Source organism: Neodiprion virginianus, chromosome 1 (genome assembly GCF_021901495.1).
Source record: "Neodiprion virginianus isolate iyNeoVirg1 chromosome 1, iyNeoVirg1.1, whole genome shotgun sequence".
Taxonomy (NCBI): domain Eukaryota; kingdom Metazoa; phylum Arthropoda; class Insecta; order Hymenoptera; family Diprionidae; genus Neodiprion; species Neodiprion virginianus.
In genome coordinates this window covers 28479964-28501697 of record NC_060877.1, presented here as the reverse complement: position 1 = coordinate 28501697, position 21734 = coordinate 28479964, and the positions used below count along the sequence as shown (strand labels likewise).

At 42.1% G+C, this 21734-nt stretch overlaps 1 protein-coding gene across 3 annotated transcripts in view; it reads right to left on the bottom strand.

The window, feature by feature from the left end:
• The window catches only part of LOC124296850 (uncharacterized), a 65803-nt gene extending 47212 nt beyond the window's left edge, over positions 1-18591 (bottom strand). For 2 of the 3 annotated variants that reach the window (XM_046747233.1, XM_046747244.1), the window contains exon 1: positions 18028-18591. The gene's annotated coding sequence lies outside the window, so the exon portion shown is untranslated. The remainder of the gene's footprint in view (positions 1-18027) is intronic. The other variant, XM_046747235.1, reaches the window with a different exon arrangement.
• Positions 18592-21734: the final 3143 nt, after the last annotated feature.

Sequence of the window (21734 nt, the reverse complement as noted above, 5' to 3'; positions counted from 1 at the left end):
TTCGATGCACAGAGCGAACTGCTCTCAGCAGCTCATATATTATGCGGTACGAACAATGATCACGGCGTCTTGAAATCGTAGGAGAGAATTAACAGTACTTTTTGCCTAGACGAGGGCACCCGCCGACTTGTGAGTCGTAATCACGACGTGTCAAAACCGACGACTCACTGTGCCCGGCGAAATGATTATCACCGCGAGATACGCCGACAAGAGAAAATCGTTACAGTAGACGCCTGGTTTGCAGGGATTATTTTACACACGTGTAGCATCGCGTTACTGGGAATAATAATAGAGCAAATCCTACGGTACATTCATCCTCGGCTATCGTTCTATGAAACGAGCGCCAACTATCCTGTTACCGAAAACTTAGGTCCGTACGTGATGCGATACGGATCACGGGCGATCGTCGTGTGTGCGAAATGAGTGAAGCAGACGATACCTATAATACCCGTAGATAAAAAAACTCCTCGCGGTATGAGCTTGCACCGAGGATGTTCAGCGGTGCTCCGTGACTCTGCAGGTGTGGCCTAAAGTCACTTTGTGCGAGTTTGCTGCTCGAGAAACTAGCTACAAGATCATCGCCTCGGGCAAACTTATGCTGCACGGATGTAGAGCCGCGCGTCCAGGCAGCTTCTCCAGCCCCGTACCCAGAGCCCAGGAATCTTGATGGGTACCAACATCAAGATGCCGCACCGTGTTCACGACGCTCCTTTGCTTCGTATTATCCTCCACTGCGGGATCAATTCGCAAGATTTTATTCGCAAAAATCTACTTCACGTGTGATTTTTACGGTACCGTATATTTTAGGTAAAAAAAAATCATGAATTATGATTGAGGACTGGCAAAGCTCGCTCGCTAGTCAGTGAATGTACCGTATTTACGGCTCAATCCGACAGTCAGGTGTTATCGAAATCTAAAGTAGTTACATCTGGGAAGCAGAAATAAGTCAAAATTCTAGAAAATTTACAGTTGATTTACAACTCCCTTAGGGCGGTATATATTAAAGTTTGGAACAGCTTAAAGGCAACTGCAGCATGATCAGCGATCATCATATTTGAGAAACGTAGGAAATACACAGTCGCTATAAATATTTTCTTTTTATATGAATATCTAACAATTTTCAATTATTAACGAGAAAATCGACCACGCGAACAAAGGTTAAAGCTTCCCAAAACTGATTTCACTCAATGATACATAATGAAGAAATCAACAAAACGGAAATTAGGTTTCAAGTTGAGAATTGTTTAGATTCCTGATTTTAATGGACGTTAATTATCAAGAAACAAAGCTGATGAGATGCAGTTTTTTTGATACCTTAGAAATTTGTAGATTGAACTTGAAATGAGTTGAAATAGTTTAATTATCACAAATATTTTCTTTCAAGTATTTCCCGATCTCGTATGACCGATGAGGTTTTGTTCCGGAGATTTTGCGATCGCAGCAATTGAAATCAGACCAATATATCAATTTAAAACTTTGAGACAGTCAATTAATTTTTCTAAAAAAATATGTCACAATTTCTTCTTGTTCGTGTATATTTGTTAATCGCTGCTGACAAAAAATTGCCAAATTATATATCAGAAAGCTTCGTAAACTCCAGTGTTTTAAACACCAACTACATCTCAACTATGAATCCCATATATCGTTTCGCCATTTGATACGAAATGAGCTGATACTAATCCCGACCAAGATCACTTTCGGCATGAACATCTTCAAAGTTATTATCCTCGGCAGTTAGTTACGCCTGACAATTTCTTCTCTCGTACTCATCACGAAACTCATTAAAAGAAATCATATCATCGGTAACACACAGGAGAGAGAGAGAGAGAGAGAGAGATAGAGCCCGGGGGGTTCGAATCATTTACAGATGTATGTACACAGAGCTCGGTGTTCTATTAGCCCAGAATCCTTCAGCGTTGGTCAGCTGCTCCAGAATCCGAATCCTTTGTCAAGATAACCGATGGCACGTAGGTCCATCGATATTATTACGAGTTAACGCTGAGCCAAGTGTGCGCAATTAGACGAGTGTGTGAACATACTTCATACACAGGAGTATCGAGTGCCGGAGATACAATCATGGACCAGGGCGATTCTCTTCCTCACTTCGCTTCACTCTCACGCATATGAGTTTCATTTGCGTTCCACAGCCTGGTATCCCTCTATCTTAGACCCACTTAACCATCCATTTGGCCGGTCCTTCTCCCCTAGATCAAACTGTAAGATCACTCTCGTGTATGAAATTGGCGTGATTCATTCGACTGCATCACTGAGAGAATAGCGCGTCTAAGAATCGTCCACACTGATCGTACATTGGTGACGTTGTCCGTGGTGAGAAGAAATTCTTTATTCACTGTCGGGTCTTTCACCCAGGGAATTCAATCGAATTCAATTTATTTCGCGTGGGGAATTGATTCGCTCACTGACAATTAATAGAAAGGTTGTGAATTCTGCGTTAGAATGGGTGAAACCTCACCGTTTCGTCTTGGCCTTTGCAGATGGATGGTGTCCACTCTAAACCTGCTTTCCTTGTGTTCCCGAGAGAAAGAGAGAGAGAGAGATTGAGCCGTGATCGTTAAGAATTCTAACGCTTCTAAATTTCGACCGGATATGAACGATTCGCGGTCAACAGTCTAAATAACACAGCTTAGTACACGCGTCAATTAGGGTACTCATGTGGCTGCAAGAGCGGATGAGTGTGCGTTATACGCATATAAGTGAGCATTAGTGCACATGTGATTGAACAACAACGGAATAGAAAGTAAACACAAATTTAACATCGTTGATTGCTGCCTCGTCCAAACGTGCCGGTGTATAACATTGCGACTTATCTTTTTTTATTTTCACTGACAGTACGTTGTGCTTTTTCATTGGTCATTTGTGCCACCCGCTGTTTGTTTCAAACTGATAATCTCTTGTTGGTCTCCGGTAGACAAGAAGCACTGAGAGATTATGTTTGTTGAAATTTAAAACAAGAAAGAAATAAAAAACGTAGATACGCGAACTGATATGACAAAATAAAAAATAGTCGTAGAAAGCGTGCAAGGCACGCAGTGTTAATATTCGTACCTCTGTTATGGCTGTATTGTTAATTAATTACAAATTATTCAAATTTTTTTTCTCCTGTTTTGAAAACGCTTCTCCGTTCGATCGGCAGTCATATCGTTGAAACGTATTGTACGGTTTAATTGCGAAAAACTAGTAAAATGACGCAATCGCATCGTCCAAATTTCACCAAGAATAAAAGAGACTTCAAGTTATAGTTGAGAGACAAAAAACTAACCCGTGAAAAATTCCATTTCAAACTGACCCATACGTGCTTCTTGTTTATCCACGTATCACTTTTTTCGGGCTACTGTAGCAGGTATACGTTCATGGATTTGTGATGTATTCAATAGGCAGATTGATTCTTATAGCTTCGATATGTTGATGGTGATTCAAGATATTCAAATCATCTGCAAATCTGTTCGAATTTTCGACAAACCGTTTCTGACCCTTGAATTTGAGATTCGCAATTCTGGAATCATATTCGTAATAGATTGAAGCGAAAAATTCTATACCAGATGTCACGTCGGGAACTATTCACTAACTTTACCTCTTCTTTAAACAATCTGAGAAAATTTTGATGCCATTTTTTACCCTTCGAAAACAGTTGAAGTTGAAGGAACTTGTTACTGAACTTGAAAGTATCACACGCTGGAGAAAACTCTAACATTCGAGAACCACGTGGTAACATTAACGTAAAATGAAACTGTCTTACCGAAATAACGATTTCAAACGTTGATCGTCATTTCCACTAATCTTTGTTTATAATTAAAAAAAAAAAAAAAAAATCTAACTATTTTTAAAACCATTAGCTAACAGCGAATAAAACTGATCGATGTACCAGCTCTGGATTCAATTAACGTACTGTTTAATAGTTTTACTAAATATCCGCTCTGTTTGATCGCAGATAAAATATGCAATTGATACTCGTTGAAATTGAATTAAACTTTTTACCAAACTGAACGTACAGCGTTCGTTTTATTCCACCGAAGCGTAATTTATCGTTGAACGAGAACGCCTCCTTCGTTTTTCCGCCGCGTTTCTTGAACTCGAGGTATAAACCTGCAACCTGCGCCGGAGAAGAAAGATCTGTAGCATCCGGCGAGCGGTTGTTTCGTCGATTATTCACGGCCAGCTCTTTGTGTGAATAGTAAATAAGCCGGATACAGTCGGGGGTCGTCTGCGCCCATTTGAACCGGGGAAAGTGTAATCAACGGCCTTCTGTCACCTGCAGGCTTCACTCTCCGCGGGTTGTCACATCCCGGAGAGAGAACCACCTTTTTGTCTAATTGTCTCCGATCCATCACGTCCCTCGACCCCGCGAAGCTTTCGGCTGCACGCGAAATCGGCCCGCACGCTTTGCATTCAAATTTAAAAAGAGAATCGAATCGCCACGCACGAACACCGTTGGTCTTGTCGGCACTTTTTACAGACAAATAAGAAAATCTCACTAATGTATGGGACGATACAACAACTTTCGGACAGCTTTTTAGGGCCCACATTTCGATCCGGCTATGCGATTTGAATGTGTATACAGCTGTGCACACCAAGTTGTAAAAATTCTACAAGTTGTAAGACCTTAGGACTTATTCATGCGATTTAAGAAAAATACTTTTAACAAATTTGTATCACGTTTCCGAATTCAACCTTTGGCACTGATTCTAAACTAATAAAAAAAAAATTATTTATCGTGTTTTTTGGGTGAGCAAGAGGCTGCGATTTCCGTATTTTTCACACTTGCTGCAAATCTATATCTTGAAGTCGATTGGCAGCAAAGTTGGTGAATCAACCCCTGTACTAAAATGCTGGAGACACAAATCGCAATTGTCGTCGACTCTCTTTCCGACTTTCATTATAATTCACGGACCAGCGGTTGGATATTTTCAAATACCGATTCACGTTCACATTCATCGTGAATCCGGAGACTTCTGTGCGTGAATTTTTCAGTAGTATAATATATTGGAAACGGGTTGTGCGAAAGATCCCAGTAAGCAAACTTTCTCGCTCCTTCCGGCGTTTCGCGGTTTGTAGATAGAATAATTACAGGCCGAGCGGATATTGGGACGGCATTGTCTAAGACGAAAGGCCGAGGCCGCGGTATTTAATTGTAATTTAATTAGGCTTTGTTACCCGCTGTGTCGGCCCAAGAGGCCTGCGGCTTTTGAACGTACACTGTATCCGGAATGTGGACCAATCCGTGCGGATATTTACCGTAACGAGATCAAGAGGAAGACGGAATTAAGTCTGAGGAAAGGTTACCGCGATGCATCTGTGTAGGAGGATGCATCAATTGCTGCACGCATTGTTTCCGTTTCTTCAGGTAAGTCGCTTTCTAACTGTCGAGATACACGCGAGTGACAGAGCGAACGACGCACGCACGACTCGCCTAAATGCAGGAAGGAAAGTTGCGATGCAGTTAAAAATTCTCAATCCAATATCCACCGGAAGGTCAAGCTGTACCACCTCGGACAATGAAACCGTTTGAACGGCTCGATCATCGGATACACTGTATACTTAATTGCGACCTTACTGCCAGCGATTTGACCCTCGATTCAAACTGCCGCATACCAATGTTTCAACTGTTGCGAATGATCGGCTTGCTTCCTGAATTGGAGAGGAAACAAAACTTTTCACGCTGCACAGTGTGTTAGGAAAATTTTTGACAGACGTTATACTGAATTACCACCGTTTTATTTGAATCTTGTTTCGTAAAAAAAAAAGACGAATCTGCAATTATTGGTACACAGTCAAACAAAAAAAATCATTAGAATTTCTCTCGACATGATTAGAGAAATTCGATTAATCGAATTTACTTTTGCATTTGTTCCTTTGATTTTCACACAATTTCACGACGATATACGGATGAATTAGGCAAATATGTTTTATGTCGTTAGGTGGATAATTATTGGATCGCCGGATTTGCGAATAAGTAAATCCAAGAATTGTATATCGAGTCACGCATTAATGGCACCCGCGGTATTTGCATGGTTGCACTTCTACCGTGGTGAATATCACATATGCCGTGCAACATAGTCACAGTATTAACTTTCGGAACATACTTCCATCGCAATCATGTGAAATGCGATTTTTACTTTTCATCTTCTACGGTCATGTACGAAAAGTATTAGTTTCGGTCGAAAATAACTGTTTCTAATTTCAATAAATCTTTATGTTTACGAGGCTCTATCATCCAAAAGACGGGCTTTTCAATAATATCTGTCTACACAGAAAAACTCTCGCGATAATCTCAAAAATCGGAAATTTACAGGACTTAAACTTCAACTTATTGGCATGAAAAATTTCTGTGTAACATTTTCTTTTTTTCTTAACTTAAATGCTACTGTTGCGGAAAATTTTTTAATTCCGATATCTACTCATAAGTGATTAGATTTTGAATCCGATCAGTACAGCAGTTTTTGAGTTATACGAATGACAGAATTAATACAAAATTGAAAATTTCGCTATGTAAATGTTTTATAAGATCGAATTATCGCATCCGAGCTGAAAGTTCTTAGACTAGCCCATCAAGGTCGGCCAAGTTGACCACTTTTTCTTTTTAAGATCATTATTTGTAATTAATAGCCACGGAGAGTTGAAGCGGAGGGACCTGGTCCAATTCCTCCGATAATTTTGACGACAGAGCACATCGACTGCCGGCAAGAAAAGCTGTACAGCGATTCGCGTTCGCGTTATTAAGTTTCACTTTTATTTGGTGAATATGGTAGATGCGCGAGCAAAATTTATTCGTCGCGGTCGATAACCGTGAAGTTATAATATCCGTAGACGGGGAGTAGAGCCGTAGTGCCGCACACGAAGAATCGTACTAAATCGGATGAAGAATTTTTCAAAATAGCTACCGAAGGATACAAAAGCACGCGTGCAGCACGTACGTACAAGTTAGGTATGAACGCATATACCTACCTATAACGGCACGGTGTACCTGCGATTTGTAGATCATCATTTAATATGGATTATACATTTGCGAGGCAGAAGAGGATCATCGCTCGGCTTGTAATTTCACAGATTTTATCGCCGCGTGCAAGTACCAGAGAGCATCGGACTTCTCCCGTAGACATACCGTGCAATTATTTTGTTGAAACAATTATCCCACGAACCGCTCTTTACGTACAAATCCAATTCATTCCTACTCGTGTGTACCAACACACCGCTAAACTTTCTGCAAGACTGCGACTAATTATATTAGGAAGTTCTGTATCCGGCCTTCGGGTTCCGCGACCCGTTCAACGCGTGCAAATCTCACCGTTATGTATGCGCTGAAAATAACTATACAGCAAGGTCGAATAGTTTGCATTCTCGGCAAAAATATTCATTAAATCATACCCGCGGCACAGGAAAACTGGTATACCGCGAGAGACTCGGGTTATATACGTCTCGAGGTGATATTCAAGCACTCAGTCACCGTGTCGCGGAAATTCTCACTGTGTATAATGCAAATTGCTTTCATGAAATACGGGAATATCAACTTCACCGTCGTGAATTTAACGCGATTGGCTTGTCCAGTGCAAAACATCGCTGTCCCCGTTAAAGAGAACTGAAAGGAGGCTATCATTGCTCATCGGCGGTGAAAAACGATAACCTAAGCCGCGCACATCTTCACGCCTAAAGGAACACCGTCCGTGAGAGAAAAGAGAACTTTTCACACGCGAAACTAATTTAACAAAAAAGAACAAAAAGTTTATAAGGATCTACGAACAGCCTTTCAGGGACAACGTCATCGGAAATTCACTTGTGGGTTTTAATTCTGAGAAGGAACAACATTTGGCGTCTTCTTGTTAACGTTCAACCATGCTAGACTTTGAACCTTGCGACGAGCAAGACTTCTTTGTATGCCAAAGTTGATTGGTTTTCACTATATCGTACGGAAAAAATTGGTCCTCTGGTACTTGAAATTGTGAAAGTCTCAATTCTGAATTTTACAAAAAAAGTTGCCTAGAAGTCCCTTAAGTTCACTACCCTTTTCGATGTTGTGACGATAAAGATTAGGTAGGTACTAAAACCATGAAAAACATGTTACTCACATGTCGGTTCACAACGTCACACTTAAGGTTTGGATTAAACACGAACATGGATTTATCGGCTTTCTTATATTACACCAAAATGTCAAGTTTTCGAAAAATCCCAAGACCGATGAGTGGGGGTCGAAAAAAGAACGGTTCAAATGATTTTTCTGCCTTGTTCCAAAAGTGAAAACAAAAGAACAACTATAGTGCATCTTGGGAAGAAGGACCTAGTACCAAATGCAAAATCAAGGATGTACAAAACGATGTCGCGATTTGAAAAGAAAATTTGATTTTAAATAATGTGGTTCAGAGTTTGGAGCGGACATCATATTGAATTGACACCGTTCGATACCGTCGCAAAGAAGCGAACGTGGGGAACAGGAATACCGAAGTGGTGAATGAAACGGTCGGAGATCTCGGACGGAGGATGGAAGCGTTTCATCGTTGGTTGAGAACCTTCAGGATTCAGGTTCTACCTGGCCACCGGCGTCTTGGTATACCAGAATCCTTCGGTGAGTTCCTCTCGGCGAGTTCCTCGCGAGTGAGACGGTGTCAAGACTCTTGGGTGGCATGCATGTGGTGTGGTCACGCCCTGCGCAAACCTTAACCCAACCTAACTTCACCTAACCCGAGCCAAACCTCATCTGCACCGCTGATCGTGGAAGCCAAGAAGTTCTCTCATGCATGCATGCATCGGGTACAACACGGAAAGAAAGATCGAACCGCAGCTATACCAGTTTCTTTCTCCTTTTTCAACTTGTTACTCGGGAGGAAAAGCCTTCGGATTTAGCCTTCGGGAGTCACCATCGACGATTGGTTTCAACCATTACCCTAGACATCGTCAATTTGTTCACCCTTTGCGAGACAGATCATCGCACTAGAAACCATCTAATTATGCACTGCTTTTCACAGAATACGTAAGTTCTCCATTCCTGGAGTCTAGTAAGCAGTACTAGTAAAGTTTTTAAGTTCAAGAACTTGTTGTTCGAAGTGTTATTGAAGCGCTTCGATAAAATCTTTACTCGAGTCTTGCAAAATATTCATTGCGGTCACAAATAATTACTGTTAAATGTTTACACTGCATTTTTTATTACAGTTGACAAACTTATTTATGATGCTTGTGAGAAACTGTGTACGCTTTCAAAGAAAACAATACCTTAGGTTTTCGGCGATGACAAGAACACTAATATTGTACCGAGATGTGTACCAATAATCACTTGCACACATATCCTGTCTACTGTGAATTATTCCAAGTGAGTCATCTATCTCGGTTCAAAGGTATCCTCGACGATAAAGCCTTACGATTTGATAACGCGTCCTTGTGGAAAAATTAAGGTTTCTAAGGAATATTTCTACGACAACATTGGATAAAACATTCTCGGGACTTTCGAAGTACATACGCAGCAATTAGATGGTTCAATCCGATTTCACTATACGATTCCTTATAGATACGGATTAGAAGAAATCACGTGCACGATGAATACTCGACGTGTACAGAGTGCACGATAGTGATATTGAAAAAGCTTCTCACACTCCCGAAAGCTTTTAAGTTTTATCTGTAAGACCTTTTTCAATGTCCCTTTAACTGGCTTCTGACCGAAATACATGATCCGTCCGAAAGATCGTTAACGATACACGGTGACCCGGGGTCAGCGATGCCGTTTAAAGATTTCAGATTTTCTGAAAAAAAGTACCGAAGTGAAACGCGGGAGTCGGTTACGCGGGGCTTGGATTCACCTGCCACAACTCGTGGGAAGAGTCCGATGACCCGAGGGGCGAGACTAATAAGCCGGCATCGTAATAGCGTGTGATTTTGAGTCATTCGGAACAACGACCGAGTGACAACGAGGCTGCGATCTTCCATCACAGCGCGGTGTCTCTGAACCTTGTACACGTATAATGTACATGAAATTATCCTCCATCCTGCACGGATCTCACGAGCTGCTTTCCGCGCCAACTTGCGTGCAGCACATGCGCCTTTCCTCGATCCTCCCAACGTCTCAATCTCCCGGCAATGTCCTGCACGGCAAACAGAATTCGACCCTCGTCGACCACGCGAGCATCCTGAATATCGAGAAATCGGCACCGCTCGACGTCACGAAGAGCGAAATCCCACGCGCGGTATTTTCGACTGCTGAAAAGGGTCCGCAAGGATATCGGCGAGGTGTGCGTCGCGTTTGGCCCCTGGACCAGAACCCTGTGGGATGTGTCATGGTGTCGACGCCAGTGTTCCACAAGCACCCGAACAAGTCCTGATGCTGGACTGCGTGGGATTCCTTTGGTCGAGACACCAGGAATGCGATAAGGTTTTACTTGTCATTTTCTTACGAGGGTCGAAACCTCGCATGGTTCAGATACGTTCGAACGATTCTGATTGTGAGTTGAGTGGCCGTCCGCCTTTTACATGTTTATCTCAATTATTTTTACACGAATCATTCGGAACTAAGACAACAGAATCTGAATTTTGAAGGGCAGACTCATTTTTCGTATAATAATATCGATTTTTGAAAACAGCTCTTTCTTTCGTCACCTGCCTCGTTTGGCAATCCTGAACCCTGCGCAGTGGGCATGGATAAGTGATTCTGCAATGAAAACTACCGCGAGCTTGTTAACTCCAGTTTAAACTCCGCGATAGATTTCATTGAACTTGTTTTTTCGGTACTTCAAGGTTCGAGGCATTGGCGAGAAATAGAAGTGCAAATGTGGGAACCAATTTGATCCACTTAAAGGGCAGGCGGTAACTCGGTGCGAATAATAATTATGCGTCCATTCTCGACTAGCTGAAGTGAATTACCCGCAAATTGATTGCCACTTACGTTAGTCGAAGTTGAAATTTCGTGCTAACTAAATTGCCGGCATCCTGAGACGGTAGTTTATCACGTGTTGCGAATTTATGTACTCATACTCCTGTGTTCTCCTCATAGACAAGTGACTAATTTAGATTCGAAAATTTGAAAACAATATGCGTACATTATTATCCAGGGAATGGAAATTAATCGCAACAGCGATCAGAACTTGAGGCACAATCAACGTGTCGTGATGTACTGCTCATTTTAATTTGATATTCAGATCTTTCAATGTTATTATAAGTATGTCCGTGGAAGATTGGTAGAATAATATGTTAATAAGAAAGAATACGAATAGATAGACAATCTTGGAACAAGTAAAGTAAAATTATATACCGTGTCCTAATACCACGAGACAAATCATTTCAATTGTTTGAAAAGAGGTCCGATCGTTTCACCAAAATGTTCCGAAAGTTTAACGAATATGTGTAATACGTCTTCATATCCACGGAACAATGGGCGTATCGTGAAATAACAGAAACGTACACATTGTATTAAACCCATCGTGAATAACGTCCGTGAGAAAATGCTGCGCGTATATTACGGGTGTATTGGAATTACCGTATATCGGTGTACCGCGCGTACCCTCGGGAGGTATGGAGCACTTTGCCAGGACCGTTACGAGGCTTCAAGGATATCCTCTGTCGCGTGCAATATTATAGCCGCAAAGGCCAGTGTGAATTACTACGGGCAGTCATAGACACCGAGGATTACCGCCGATCACCGTTTGGTCGGCAAAGTGCCGGACAAAAAGTCCCGACGATCTCGCAAGTGCCTTGCGCCACATCTGTGCGCCGATTTTGTTTCGCAGGATTCTGTAACCGCGGGCATAAGAGGAACGATCGTGTCTCAGCTTCGTTCCAGTTCTTTTTCAACTTCACGCAATCCATTTCGCCGTTTACCATTTAACCATTCGCCGGATTTTGTTAGTAGTTTATCACTTTTAGAATCAAACGTGACTGCGTTGTATACCGAATGCAGAGGTATGGCTGCACAGCCGGGATATAGATAGGCGTTGTAACGGTGATCATGTGTGCAGGACTGGTTATGGTTAATCCTCTCTAGCAGACAATATTGAAGATCATTTCAAACCACATGTCCAAGGATGAACAGCCATGAACGCGGCAGTGGCAGCCAGCCTAGCCAATTAGTTAATCTTTGTTCATCCATCGATGCAGCTCGTTCGAAGCTGCTGCGGCAGTAGCAGCAACAGCAGCAGCAGCAACATCAGAAGCAGCCGTACGATGAGCAATAAATTCTCATTCCCCGGTAATTAATGGTATTCAGAAACTAGCGGCGTGGGCTTAGTTTGCGTCAACGCAGTTGTACATACATACATATATGTATACATGGTTCTTTAATTACATATCTAATTGAATTTCACAATTATTCAATTATCGCAATTAACAAACTCGAACCTATCCAACGAGACAAATGAAACGACATTGTAACGCAAAATGTGGAAACCTATTAGATCGTCTCTGTTATAGTTTCTCTTGCGCTTTACAAAAGGAAAGCAGGAGAATCGCGGCTGCACAACTCGTCTCGCAAAATCGGTACCACTGTCACATTTTTCATGACCTTCGAAATTTAATTACTTGACATTTCGGGTCCTTGTTGCTGTTGTATAAAAGCCGCGGCACGTTACGCTACGACCAATTTTTAGTTGACACTCGCCCTCGATTATCGTCGACATGCCATTATCATATTCATGTTTCTGCCCTATGGGCAAGAATCTCGAACTGATACAGCGTTTATGTTAAATACGGCTGGTCGAAACCCTCGGTGATCTTATAACTTATACTGCTCAGAGTTCGGGTCGCTTTATCGCTTAGCCGCCGCGCCGTCTAAATATATGTACAGTCCATGCCTGTAGGGCTTGGGCCATACCAGGGTTATTTTTACGCCGGAAGTCGAAGGATAAAAAAGATGTTTAGGTTATCTGTCTATTTAGCCAGGCTCGAGCTTAATTACGAAATTATAAAACTGATCCTTATACCGTACGCAGCGGCTCTTTGCCCAATGATTACGCGACATGTGATTATTATACTTTTTGGACACCCTGGGTCTGACACGATGCATCGTTGTCCAATTACCAGAAAAACATCGATGTTCAACGGAAAAGTTGAAAGAACGGATGAAAATCTCACATCTTCTCCGTGGAATTGATATAAATCCGTATATGGAAGAAAAAATATAATATAGATTGAAAAAATAAAAACACACACTTGACTCGATGAATTAACACTTTAACTCGAAGAAATTGATGAGAGTAAACAAAAATCAGAAGAAGGAAAACAAAAATTTACGCATACATGTGGAAGGAAAGCGAGCTTGAGATAGATCCTGAGAAACCTGTTTTCAAACCGAATATCGGTAGGTACGTCAAAGCTATCATTAAGGACCGGAGCCCAAAAACGGGCTGATGCATAAATGGACCGCAGCTGCCTTTGTCGGTGAACGTGTGTAAAAAATGTTACATTATACTTTTACTTTTGAACGAGCAATTTTTCAACGCACAATATCATTTTGCTTCCATGCGTTATTGTGCGTAGTATCTACTTATGGTTTGAGCCAGTGAGAATTTATACACGTATCTTGTACTCGTGACGAAATAATTATACAGCCAATTATACCGATAACTTATGGATAAACTCGATATCGATGAAAAGAAAACCTGTTCCGAATTCTAATCAGGGTATAAATAATAATTCTTAGTCCTTTTTCAATAGTTTAAATAAGAAAACTTCCGTTATGGCCAGCGGTATGCACACATGATCATATAAATGTCGATCTACGGTCGAAATGTGTTTCGTAAATTTATTCACCCCCTCCAAAATGAAATGTCTTTTCTGTTACGGAATACCTATTAATTCGAGATTCCTGACATACGAGACCAACGTGAGTGTAATAATTATTGGTCAATAGTACCTGCGGCTAAGCGGAAAAATATAACTCTCAATGGAGAACATTTATCCCGTGCATTCAAAGTATGAAATATTCCCCATCGTTTGGAGGACAAAGAAAATGAGTCAACTTTAAAAAATGTATTTTTCACTGTAATTTATTGAGGGTTTGAACTCTGTTCCTTTTTCGAATGCGGTAGATATATCTCCAAACACAGGCGCCTAAGATCTTAATCTCGACGTCGCGTCTGCCGCTTCACTATTTCTGAGGTATCTCTACTAAGAAATTCTAGATATACATGTATATAAATTGTATAAATGCATGATCGGAAAGATTTTTAAGATTCGTTTGTATTTTTACGAGCTGCATTCACTTGGAAGATCCTAGGTCAGCAACAATTCACAGAATATTTATTATACAGTAACTCTACCAAAAATTTTAATAAAAACTCATTTGAAGTTTGGACGCATGATTTTTGACGCATCCGTTGGAAATATCTTCAACTGCTGGAAAGTTTTAACAGTCGAACTGTTGGTGAACCGGTGAAGAGAAAAAGATTTGGCAACATTCGTTCTTAATTTCTGCTTCGTCTTTCAGACAATTGGAAATGGTTCCGATCTCGAAGAGTCAAGACCACCATGTTTCCGGCTAACTGATCTAAACTGGTCAGGCCGACACTGAGGCCCAGTCAATCGCTCACGACGATTAGTTTTGGCATCAAACCGAGTATTATACGCTCACGGAAAGAAGTACACAAAAAGAGCAAAGTGCGAAAGAAATACAGGTAGATACCAGAAGCGTGAAATTATACCAGCAACACGACATCAACAAGGTTGGCGGTCAGGGATCGACAACGTGTAAGCGTCAAAAGGTGTAATTTCAAATTTTCTTATTGCCCGCTGCTCTTTGCGCTCATCTCCATCCAACCCGATTTAGAATTCAGAACGTGATCGATTGCACAGAAACTGCGAGTACGACGCAGACTTAGTGTCGCCTCGTATTCGCTTGGAGCACATAGACCAAATGTATATAGGCGGTAAGTGTGAGTGACGTGGCCTATCTGCCATTTTAATTAAAACTTTCAAATCCTCGAAATAATGGCAACTCGTTGCAGCCGATCAACTTCCGATCGGATTGGAACTGGGTGAGTGCATCGACATTGCCGTCTGCTTGTTACGCACTGGCTCAAATTGACCACGTATATGGATCACACCGCGTGCAGCGTGAGCTTTTTCATGACTGACTACACAATTATTTATAATTATTTAGAAAATCCCGTATATATAGGTAGATAAATACATACGTAGACGCTCGCCGCGACACTTGGTCTCGTTTCCATCAGGTTTCTTCAGCGGTTCAGGTCTGCCTTGACCGTATAGAGGCAATAACGCGTTATATCTAGGTACCGCTGCGGGTTACGTAGGACGCGTCTGCAGTTACCGGCTTGTCACATCGTGAAAGGATCGATCGTCGTTTTATAAACTCGCGATACAGCACCATATGTACATAAATACATACGAGCACCGATACGTGGGAGAAATCGGATGTAGGTATGTGATTTGGGAAGTGGTGATCATTTTTAACGGTTTTCTTAGTATACGACTTACGCTGTGCACGAAATCAATTACCAAGGTAAACCAGCTGATTGATTTCACCTTAACTTCCTGGCACGCCTCGGCTTCGCCTATTCACAATTAACACCTCGCCGCCCACGCAATTACACGCGACACTAGATTTGGAAAATATGCAGTTTGTTTACCTTAGGTTATAGACACGAATTGGTCGCTGAGTTTAGTGTCGTACAGATTTAGCTGTATGACTGAACATTCAAAGAAACATTTATGGTTCTATCGATTGGAATGAAATTTCGTATCTTCGGACCTTAACAGACTGCAACGACGACTTCCAGTTACCAGACTGAAGTCTTGCTTTTTCTTAGGTCTGCAACGGCTAGCTCACTTTCTTGAAACCCAGTCGACTTCCCTATTTTTTCATAAATCTAGGAGATATCTGGATCGATGAGTTCCCTCGAGCAACGCCGTGAAAGCGCAGGACAAAGTTGTTATATTTTTCCAGCTTCACGGTGCCGGTGGATCCGGCGCGGCTAATGAATCAAATGAAATTACGGGCTAATTGCGAGGCGCGCAGTAGGAGTAGACCGAGCCATTACGCCCCTACCATAGACGATCATCTCGAGATAGGATGTCCGGGCGTCTCACGGACCGCATCTTCAGGGATTGCCTATCTTGATGTGGGACAAATTAGCCGACTGAACTGAACACCAACTATCAAGTATAACCGTAATTATGCCGTATTTATTCACACTGTGCGGTGGATGTGTACCGTAAGACCAGCTGTAAACGTTTTGTAAATACCAGCAAACGAATAACTTATCATTCTGCGGTGTTTATGAGATGCGGAATTCTATCTGGGTCAGGCAAGATTTTAAAACCAACTCTATCGATCTTAAACTGTACCGCCTGCATCTTCTTTCGGTTATGCGCATGCGATTGAACGCATAGAATCTTCTACAAGGCTATGCATGTATCCGAATTCCTGGTCAAATAAATCACTTGAAATTCATCTTCTCAATGGTAAAAGACGTAACGGTAAATTACCTGATAGCAAAATTTCGCGAATCGATGAAATGTACGACCATCGTCATTAGCGATTTATTTGGCACGTTCGCTTAATGGATTCCATTAATGTTTTGAGTGATATTACCAATCGGTTTGTAACAGCTTCCATTTATCAATACGTTTTTTATATTCCTTGTTTATAAAGCTCGAAAATGTTCAACGTAATTCAGATATTATTCACGATACATTACGTTTCTGCAAAAAGTAGCTTTCCACCCAGTTCAGAATTCACAACTTTCAATAAACTAGATCGAATTCGGAATCATTGCTTCAACATTTTCTTTTCTATCAAACGATTGTTTGTGATTGTTTATAGAAAAGCCACGCCCAACAAATAATTACCTCTATGCAGACGTACTTATAAAAAAAAAAAAAAAAAAAAAACAATTTCATACGACTCATAAGTCTTTCTGCTTAATGAACAAAAACATTTTTATTCAATGAAATAAACGTTGTCTATAGGTAGAAATAGAGTCGTTTGTTTGGTCGCATAAGTACTCAACAAATTTAATTGAAATGATTTTATTCTTAATTACTTAAAAAATTACATTGTTGTCGCAATAAAACATTCTAACAGTTTGTTATTTATTAAAATTGCTTTTCTGATTGAAAAACATTGATAATTTATTTTCAAACAACCTCGATTAGCGTAAATCGCAGAGTCATTTTCACCTAATAATGTGTTTATCCATATTCTCGAAATAGGATGGGATATCGGCATCCCATTAGCGCTCGCAGAGCAGTGACATCGGCACTGTAAAAGCCGAGAACAGCTTGGAGCAGCACGCGACTCCGCACATCTGACTGGTGGCAGCCGCAGCTGATGACGTAGAGTAAATTTTAGATTCACGGCCGACTTCTCACGTTTTTGCGCGGCCCTTTCATCGGCTTCTTCCAGCTAGGTATTCTCAGGTACCGTTGCCTACATTCAGGCGAGATCACGATTTAAGCACGGTTTGATAATCATTTGAATTGAAAAGAAATTACGACGGATCTTTCACCGTGAAGCCCATTTGACATCCTCGAGCGAATAAAATCGCGCAGTGCGAATTCGTGTCGATTGCGATAAGAAGTGCAATTAATGACTGAGTTATAACAGCGCTGTTACCTCAATAATTCTATTACTCTAGTGATTATGTTCAGCAAAGTTGTGTCCTTGCGGCGCAATGAATTAAGATTAATCGTTTTATTCCTCTACCTGTCAGAAGATATAGGTATATGTATAAAACAGTGCGACAAGGCGGTTAGATCCGAATGATTGTATCGTTGCACAATTACACCTCAAACTGTTAATTGAAAGGATCGAATCCGGCTTACGTAACATTTTACGACACTTGGATTTGCTGAATGAGAAAGGGAAAATCGGCTCTACTATCACCCAACGCTCCGTTCACTATATTCACTTGAAAAAAAAAAAACATTATTCTAGACACAATTTGGGTTTCTGGAATGCGAATCAAAATTTCACCTGTGTATGTAGGGACAATTATTTTTCGTAATAAAAAAGAGAATTGTCATATTCCTCGAAGAACCGAAGATTGACTAATTGTACTCGATTCGTTAAAGACTCACCAGTCAAAGTGTTTAATATCCAAGTTGGTAAAGCGACATGTCGCTGCACTCTTCGACAGTGATAAACTCTTCTTACAATAAACGGTCGTACAAGTTTGCCAAAGTTTCGTACTTATACTTGTACGTATGTACGTATATTTACGTGCATTAATCGAATCTAAAACTTGATCACTGTTTAAGCACACGTGAAATTCACTTGTAACTGGGAATGCGAAAATCCACAAGGAAAAATTCCGCCCGATTGGTATTTTCCAAATAGTAAATGTACCTCAAGCCACCCGGAATTCCAGCTCGGTCTCGATTGAAATACAGGAGTGAAACTAGACCCTGAGATGATCGAGGAAACGACACCAGCCAGCGATGGGCAGAATAATCCCCGACTCGTTCCTGGATCTGGTTTTTCCGCGAGGAGACAGCGCGACAGGTGCAGGCGGTTCGATTGTCGGCGTCATACTAAACGCACGAAAGGCCGGAGGAACTGCGAACGACGGCGACAGAGCGGCATTCGAGAGTCGGAGGACTTCGGGTTCGGCGACGGGAACGGCCGCTCAGCGGAGGGAGCCAACAAACTGGCAGCATTGGCTGCCCGCCGGCCCCAACTCGAGTCTCGCCTGTCTCTGAGGACGCCCGGATCCCGTCGACTCTCCCTCCTGCGATCGTGGCCACGGTCCACGATACGTACGCTGGATGCTGGATGCTAGATAGGGACTGTGCCGTGCACTTCATGGCTTACCCCGAAGGACTCTGCGTTTCAATCGCCGGAATCTCCTGACTAACAATTAGGAAAATGGCTGAGATGTACCTTACCGATTTTCTTTTTCTTTTTGACATGTTGTTGTGCATCGTAAAATATTGGACAAGAATGTTTTTGCAGGTGCCAATTCGGCCGTTTAAAAGGTGGGAATCACTCCTAACGTACACCCAGATAATAATGAATGCGACCCTCGAATGGGAAACACTGTACTGCGCATATCGTTCTTTTTTGATGGTGAATAGTGTGCGATTGATTTTATTCCTAAATTCCTAAAAAATTGTTTGTTGGGTCCGAGCCTTGAGGGTGGTTTTTACACCTCAGAATTACCGAATCAGCAATCGAACGAAAAAACGTGTTCAAGTTTTGTGAATTAAGAAAATCCATGAGGTACACCTCGGGTGCTTTCCTTGTAGGTGCACATGGTGTCTGATGAGCCCCTTTTGCTGAATTCTTAGGGATAGTTGATGTATGATCATTGGTTTTCAGACAAATCGAATCTCAAGCTCTGAATACGAGTCAAAGTGTAATACTCTCTCGTTATAAGTCCGATTCTCTACTCGGAGTTAAAAACCCAGCGAAAGATGTGAAGAAGAAATCCCATCTCCAAGAGCCCCGAGACCAGTCTAATAACGCGAGAGGAGTGTAATCAGAGTGTTGAGAACCGGTTGGTCAGCTAGTCTCAACGTTAGCGGAACGCGCGTTACGAACGCGGCATAGCGAAGGGCGGAAGAGGGAGGGAGAGGCAGAGAGAGAGAGAGAGGTGAAGATGTGAAGAGAAAGAGAAGAAGGAAGGACGACAGCTGTTTGAATGGGAAATAGATGCAGGCGGTTCACATGCATGTATCGTACGTCGACGTACAGGGTGAGATTTGGATAGGGGGTGTCGATTTGGGGGTTGCCTGGCGCTTTAGGGTTGCCCCAACGTGGCGGAGCCGCACGGGAATTTGAAGAGGGTTGAAAAAGCGATCGAAGGAATGGCTTCACTCTTGTTTCGAGCATCACGAATTAGGGGAATAGCTGGAACGGATTTTACGGAAGGGGGGGTAAGATAAAGCACAAAGCTATCATGACGGGCGAAATAAAAGACGATCCAAGTGAAAATGCTACTTTCGGCAAGCTATTCGTACCTGACTCTGCTACCTGGCCCAAGCCAATGCTGCGGGGCGATGGGCGCCCGGGAAAAAGGACTTCGCGGCTACTTTTAACCTCGGCACGAAACTATTCAACGCGTCCTTTGAAACCATGACGGCAGGACGTGAGTCGACAAATGTCCTGGCCACGCCTCCCGGATAATCGTTGCCGGTCGGCGATGTTCGAGTTTTCGAAATTTTATCCTTCGATCCGAACTTGTTGTTGAATAGAAAATATCTCTATAATCGGATACGCATTTAAATCGCAATTTAAAAGCGATGAGTCAGTGCGAAAGCCATTTCCTTACGAGGGAAATAAGGTGAGAACCCTGATTCTTGTGTATTCTTACTGTTATAATTATACTCGTTGCTAGATAAAAGGAAAACTGAGTGCCTGATTGAACGATTTTCATGCTATAGAAACAGTTTTCCTAATTAAAATAAAGGTTGACATCATTTAGTGGCATAAAACCGACGGTGAACTCTACAAGATCTTCCGGTTTGAATTATCGTTTTATTTCTTACCTTAGCATACTTGATTTCCCACTTATCGAGCATGCTTTGATATACTCGAGTGCTGTGGTTCGATTACTAAAACAAACCGAGTACCTACTTTGAGCACCACCCGCCATACCGGGGATTCCTTTAAGGTTGGTTACGAATAAGGATACCTTAACTTTGATAAACTCTCCTGATGGTTATGTGAACCGGAGCTCGGTGAGTGAATTTCACTATTTCCTTATACGCAACTGCACTTCCCATACAATCAGTTGTAGGTATGGACCGCGGTGTGCAACTACTGTTTATGCAAAACATTTCAACAATTTCTCACAGCTGCCTTGACGCGTTCTCCTCGACTATCCCGCGTCCAGATCTGGATTACCTTCCCAAGGCAACGTGCGATAGACCAGCAGACTTGCGCTGGGTACTGCTTAGAAATTCCACCTCCAAACAGTCGAACGGCCCTCGAGTCTTGAGACGTACTTATGCAAATCGGGAACGAGAGAGTCTCTCCTTTCAAATGAGGTAAATAATAAGCGCATCACATACGACTTGACTTACGCCCAGGCGAAGCGCGGCCAGCGATATGGGTGCGGGTGTTCCAATATGGGAAGAAAACACGGCCGAGGAATCGAAGGGAAACTGCTCGGTGAACCTGCAAGTCGGATGTGTGGCATGTCTCGCTCGTTAAAGGGGAAATCTGCATTTCCCTCTTCCGAGAACTTTTCTTTTTTACTCCCCTTTTCTGGATCTAATTTATTCACCCGGTGCCCGTAACTGAACGCCTCGTTGCCACGATCATCGCACGCCTACGAAAAGTAAGACAACTACGATGGCCCAGAAGTGGGCCACCTCTTCCTGCTCTACGACTCAATTTATGCGAAGGGGAACCACGAAGTGAATTAATACTTAGCCCTGTTATAGAAAAACCTTAAAATTTGTGGAGGTACGACTACTCGTCATCTAAATTCTTACTTGGAACAAAGATCGGACGAACACACAAGCTTGTAAACAAATTGCAGCATTGACTTGATAAAATGGATTGCCATGCATATGTAGAAGGGCCTGTTGGGGACAAATGCAGCTAAGGATGACATCACCGGCGCCCACGTAAGACTTTATTGGATGCGGTAAGCCATTAATAGCGGCAATTCTGTTTGGCACGAGCAGGGTGACCCTTACAAGGTAACAGTGGTTGGCATGCTCTGCGGAAATGCACAACCTGGTATCTGAAAATATCCGTAGCGTTTCCTTATCGATTAATGAGTTAAAAGAACTGTGTCACTGAGAATTGACGCGAGTGCGGTAAAGTCGATTTTTTC